The sequence below is a fragment of the Schistocerca nitens genome, chromosome 9 (genome assembly GCF_023898315.1).
Source record: "Schistocerca nitens isolate TAMUIC-IGC-003100 chromosome 9, iqSchNite1.1, whole genome shotgun sequence".
Lineage (NCBI taxonomy): Eukaryota > Metazoa > Arthropoda > Insecta > Orthoptera > Acrididae > Schistocerca > Schistocerca nitens.
Window position 1 is genome coordinate 430,708,955 of NC_064622.1, and position 6,737 is coordinate 430,715,691.

The following is a 6,737-nucleotide window of genomic DNA, read 5'->3' on the forward strand; positions in this document are numbered from 1 at the left end:
TTGCTATGTTTCATGTGTATTTTTCCTGACGCAGTTTGGGTGTGTTGATAACCAGTAAGTCAATTCATTTCTTTTCTTTCCATGCGCTGCTCTGTGACGTCATTTAGCTCCGTTGTTTCACCTGGCTGCTGCTATTCAGCTTGATATTGCAGTGCTGAGTGATTTATTGTGTGTATTGTGCGTCATTTTGTGTCTGTTTTTCATATATACCTACATACGCAAGGTAATCCAAAATGATCTCTACAACTTTGATCTCGTATATTTCAGAACTGGACATTGGTAGAAAGATATGGTTTGCGGCATAGTGGTCACAACCACCTCAAGTTTTAATAATCGTTTCAACAGAGTTCAGTGTCTGCGAAATCTATAGCACACCCCATATCTCAGCTACATTCCAGTTCCTCTCACCTCCGGCCTAGAATCGTTAATGTGCTCAACTGCTGCTCTGAGGCGATCTCACAGGTCGTGCAGGTCCCGTACCAGGGTCTGGTAAAAAGTATCCTCCACAAAGCCCGAAAGAAAAAACTAGTTGCGTTCCGCTGGAGCAGCGTGTTATCTTTTCTTTGGCCTGTCAATCATTCCACACGCTATGCCACCTGTCGGGCGTTGGCCGGTTTCGTCGACGCCTTACCAGCAAAAACAAACAAGCAAACACAGGTGTGTGTGTGTGTGTGTGTGTGTGTGTGTGTGTGTGTGTGTGTGTGTGTGTACATCGTGCATCTTTCTACCTATCCCCATCACGTAATCAAAGTTTTAAAGATCATTTCGGAAGTTCCTGTGTATTTCCGTAAAGAATTCTTTCATTTCTAATTTTCCAGCGTCACATAACGCCCTCCCTAACGATACGTTAGGTTATCTCGGTCGTAATCACTCCGACCACTATTATAATTGAATCTTAAACACGTTTAGCGATGAGACTAACTTGTTTGTGTCATTGTCCTCCTGAACACATTTTATTTGCGCGTCAGCAGCGGCGATGGAATGTTGTAGACCTGACTCAGTGCGTTGCGCTTAGCTGTTAGAGATTACATATAACCATCTGAAGTCATATTTGGCAGACGTATTCCATACTTCACGTACTAGCTATACGTAAATGTGCAGAGACGACCCGCTATATGTGTACTATCCCTTGCGTGATATATGTACACAACTGCACAACTAGCGAAACACTAAACTTCTTATCTTTGAAAGTGGGCCACTGAAATTCTCGTATTGTCACTATTACAACCTACCATTTCAACAAACTCTGAACTTATCTTTTTAATGACAAGCATCATAGGAAGTACTAAAACGCTAATGTTTGGTGCACAGAGCTTCATGATGTACCACATCGTCCATGACACACATACATGAAATAGAAGAAATGACGTCGTTGGCATTTGGAATGTCACCAGAATGTACCGTAGCTTTAAGAATAGGACAGCACGATTTCCCTTGGCTGCACGTTTGCTTAGTCAGCGGACGTAAAAAGGGGCAAACGAGAAGAATGCCGCACTAAGAGCGACCTTGATGCGACCACAAAAGCAGAGATCCGCGTCACGCAAACATGACAACGACGCGCGTATCCTATCAGTTTATCGTCTCCGGTGACAGTGACAACGCGTGCGACAACACGCTGGAATTCTTCACTCTTGAAAGAGATAAGCTGTATTAACGAAAAGCTTTTTAAGGTTTCTATCAATCTACGGCTGCTTAATGAGCTCCTTGCATATCTAGATTTCAAAATGACTCTTTCTACATCATTTCATTCAAAACTGTGCAACAGATCTAAGGAAAATGTACCTAACTATCTCTTGAAACTTCATAATAACTATGTCTTTCTTATTCATCAGAAAATTAAAATAACTTTCTTCGGATAGTGTTAATAATACTGCTGACACTTGGTTTAGATTGTTTGTAAACACTTGGAACTTTCGAAACCTTCTGTAGGCGTTCTCAACCAGTGGTAGTGGAGTATTACGAGGTGTGTCCCGCAACTGAATACAGCAGTGCCAGACACTTTCACTCTGTTGTTTTCATTCTTGCTTGTGCACTCTCCCTTCCTTCCTTCCTCCTATCATCTTGCGGTATCAAAAATTACAGCAAAAGTAACAACTTCGTTCGCCTCTCTTGGGCATTCATGAAATATCGTTAAGTTAATTCAGTGAACAGCACTTTGGAATGATCGTAGCTGGATTGTGAGATCTACTGTGCAACTGCTACCAGCAAACTGAGAATTTAAATTACGTTTTTCACAACTGCTACCAGTTTAAGCAGAATTTTGATCTTCAGCTATTATCTCAACAGACAAGTATTCATGTTTATTGTGAGATCGTGCTGTTTGCTTTTCTTTTGGAAGTGGTGCCTAGTTCTATTTTAGCTTGAAAATTGTGTAATTGCTGTGGTGAATACAGGTGATACGATGAAAGCTTACGCATATCATATGTCTGTGCTATTGAGGTGGCGAAAGGCTCTTACTATGAAGCTGTATAAGAACAAGTACAAATAATTCGATAATTGCTTTGACGACACGACAGTCTATTTATGTACTTAAAGACGACTATGAGGGGAGATTTATCGGATTCCAAGTTTAATAATGGTTTAATACCTTCTTATGACATGTTTGTGTGCTAAATTACCTTCTGGTCAAGCTTCATCAATTCCGTTAGCACTTGCTCCTCTAATACGACTCTCTCATATAGCATCATCAGCCGAAATGGGTGTGACTATTTTTATTCACCCAGTACTAGCCATAAATTAGGTACAATGACAGAAAGTGACTGTCTTTGTGTGTTGGATGCCGACCTCAATAATAACTTAGCATAAGGTTCTAAAGCTGGTCTGTCAAATGAGGGTGCAATTTTCATTTTAGAGTGTAATTTCAATAGGAAGCTCTTGTCAGTCATATTACACACTACGAGTTTCGGTTTACAAATGCCTTCTGAAGTTAAATACTGCTACACCAACAAATAGGTGATGAATAATCGGTTTGAAGCTCATATTTTGGTCTTTCCTGTCACCACGAACGATTGTGTATAGAGGCTCGTGGGTAATTGTACTTTTGTGCTGCCGTGAGTGAGTGAATAACAGTTTTGATTAACTGTAGCGGTGCATATTCAGGGAACATAAAAGTGCGCCATTATAAAACACACACACGACATTACGACATTGTTATGACGAGACGAGGAGGTGATGACTGAAATTGCAGGGTACAAAACAGTGACTGCCAAGATGACTGCAGACATACTCATAGGAAAGGAATTAGCTTCCCGCACGTGTTGCGCGAGCCGGTCGTAACACAGACCACGTGCAGCGAAAGGTAAACAATGAACAGGGCCGTGTGTGTACTGCCTTACCTTTTATCGTATTCATGTCTGCAGCAGCCGTCCGCGGTAGCTCGTTTGCTGACTTCACAGCTCGTCGCGAATCCACACAGTAATAAAAAGAAGGAAAGATGAAAAACAATTATTTTTTTTAACTTCCGCACCTCAGTCGATAAAAAACTGATATTAGAGAAAAGGTGCGAGTCGTCACTGACGGGAAAAAGCAAGAGAAGGGACACGTTGTCGAAACGTACACGCAACTTCCACCGGCAAAACGGAAGCGTCACACCGGAGCGCAGCGTAGCGTCCTGACAGGTCAGCGTGCGGAGATTCGCGGCGAGAGCTCAGGCAGCAACGTGCCGCCCAGCCGTGCTGACGGCAGACTGAAAGCTGGGGCTCCAGCGGCGGGCAGCGCGGGCCGTTGTCATGGTCACGGCGACCGCAGCGCCGCGAACCGGCGCGCGCCGCAAGCTGCGGCCGGACGCGGTGGCCGCGCTTCCATCCTGGGTCCCCCAGTCACACGTTCAAACAACAGACATCTCTTGGCTCCCCTGCTGGAGCGACGTCACTTGAATCAGCACTGGTTTATACGGAAGGACCCCTAATTGTGGCAGCAAAGGCAACAGTCACACCGGCTGAACAATTCCTGTGTATTCTGAGCGAGGGCTGGTTCGACCATCAGGCAAGAATAGGCTGGCACCTACTGCCGCAAAATTTTAGGGACTGCAAAGGGTTGAATCAGAAGAATTGAGGACAAAGCATGATAATTCAATACAATCCACAGGAAATGAGAACGTCTGGCCATTCAGTTTAAAAGTATATTTACTTTGTTGTGCAATTGGATGTGGTGATGGTGATGATGGAGGAGGAGGAGGATGAGGAGGAAGAGGGAAGGAGTTAACGGGGAGACCGATGGCAGCACAAAAGAGTGTCTCCATTTTCCAATTCTTAGCTAGGGTGCCAAAACACCTAGCAACGGCAGTGTTCTGAGCAGTGAAACTGGAGTCGGTGTTTCCCGCTGGAGAGTCAGAGTTAATAATAACGGAAGGGAAAACATCTATGACATTTCTTAAGGAAGCATTACAAGTTCTATGCTGTTCTTAATACACTAAGGTGAACTATTGCCCAGCGTGGCAACTCCAATGCAGAAATATTGAGCCATACTGCCTGTATGGCCGCCCACAATGCAAAGATATTGCCGGTGCAGGACTCTGTGCACAAACTGACATCTCCTTTACGTCCCATAAATGTTTGATGGGATTCCCGTCGGGTAAACTGGCTGGCCAAATCTTCCTCTCAAATTGTTCAGAATGTTCTTCAAACCAATCGCGAACAATTGTGGTCCTCTAACATGGCACATTGTCATCCGTAAAAACTCCGTCTTTGTTTGGGAATGTGAAAATGTGTGTGAAATCTTATAGGACTTAACTGCTACGGTCATCAGTCCCTAAGCTTATATCCTACTTAACCTAAGTTATCCTAAGGACAATCTTATAATGGAAAATGTAAATTTACTAAAAAAGTTCGTTACGCTACCATTATTTATTCTGCTATAGTGCTACGGCTTTGTAAAAAACCGTTGGATAGTATCGCCATCTGGCAGTTAATGTTTCCGTGTAGCAACGACGCTAAGCAAGTGGTTCGTTCTCTGACAGCAGTAATACAGGTACTCGTAGTTCCATGTTTCTGTAGCAAGCATTGTGAGTGATATGCGTTAGTTTCATCTGTGGATGTTATTTACATCAGTAAATGTAAAATGGGTCAAGTGGTTCTGAGCACTATGCGACTTAACTTCTGAGGTCATCAGTCGCCTAGAACTTAGAACTAATTAAACCTAACTAACCTAAGGACATCACAAACGTCCATGCCCGAGGCAGGATTCGAACCTGCGACCGTAGCGGTCACGCGGTTCCAGACTGAAGCGTCTAAACCGCACGGCCACACCGGCCGGCCAGTAAATGTAAATAACACTTATCCCTCACAATGCTAGCTACAGAAGCAAGGAAGTATTTCTATTACGGCTGTCAGCCACTTACGTAGCGTCGTTGCTCTATATATATATATATATATATATATATATATATATATATATATATATATATATATATATATATAACTATGACGCCCTTCTACGTTAGGTTATATTTTTCGGTATGTACATGACAACACGAGCGATTCATCTCAACAGATTATGATGATGTGTAATGCCTGATGGCTGACACGCACTGAATTGTAGTAATTTATATTGGTATGTATGATGTAATGAATATTTAAATATAAATGTAATATGCTACTGCTCACCTCTTATAGGCAATTTTCTGTATATTAAATATGTAAATGGCTCGTTACTGAGCTGGAACTAGTATTCAATAAAGGATTTTTTTTAAATCTTGACTTAGGATGTTTATAAAAATAACGGAAAGCCTGTCCCCTACTTGACAATGTCTACCAAACATATGTTAATTACATGTATATAATCACAACTATTTTTTTTAAATACAGATCATCTTGTTTCTCACCACATATTGTACACAAATGAAATAAAAATTCTAGAAAGAAATTTTCACTCTACAGCGGAGTGTGCGCTGATATGAAACTTCCTGGCAGATTAAAAGTGTGTGCCGGACCGAGACTCGAACTCGGGACCTTTGCCTTTCGCGGGCAAGTGCTCTACCGACTGAGCTACCCAAGCACGACTCACGCTCCGTCCTCACAGCTTTACTTCTGCTAGTACCTCGTCGGTAGAGCACTTGCCCGCGAAAGGCAAAGGTCCCGAGTTCGAGTCTCGGTCCGGCACACAGTTTTAATCTGCCAGGAAGTTTCGAAATAAAAATTGCTAACTGTGAATATTTTATAAAGATTAGGGAGGACTCGAACCTCCGCCTGGACCAGCCGCACAGTCCATGACTGTAGCGCCATAGACCGCTCGGCTAATTCCGCGCGGCTGGGAACGTGACGTCCATCAATGGATGCAGATGTCTCCAAGTAGCCGACGATAACCATTTCCAAACAATGATCGGTTCAGTTTGACCACAGGACCCAGTACACACCTTTATGGAGCCACCACCAGTCTGCGCAATGCCTTGTTGACTACTTGTGTCCATGACTTCGCAGGGTCTGAGCGTCACTCTATCTCCACCGTCTTGCCAACTAAAATCATGACTCATCTGACCAGACCATGTCTAGGGTCCAACGGATATGGTCACGAGTCCTGGAGCTGTCACCGAAGGCACACGCGTCGGTCGTCTACTGCAACATCCCCTTAACGCCACATTTTCCTGCTCTGTTCCAACGGATATGTTCGTCATACGTCCCACATTTTTCAATCCTTAGCTATGGCGGCAAAACGCCTAGCAACGGCCGTGTTCCGAGCAGTGAAACTGGAGTCGGGGTTTTCTGCCGGCGGGTCAGAGTTAATAATAACTGTGTACAACA

General features: G+C 43.5%; 1 long non-coding RNA gene across 1 annotated transcript in view; it reads right to left on the minus strand.

Annotated features, from left to right (window-relative positions):
- LOC126203055 (uncharacterized) overlaps positions 1 to 3,669 on the minus strand; it is a 715,377-nt gene extending 711,708 nt beyond the window's left edge. The window contains exon 1 of the long non-coding RNA XR_007540220.1: positions 3,336 to 3,669. This is a non-coding gene — a long non-coding RNA (uncharacterized LOC126203055). The remainder of the gene's footprint in view (positions 1 to 3,335) is intronic.
- Positions 3,670 to 6,737: the final 3,068 nt, after the last annotated feature.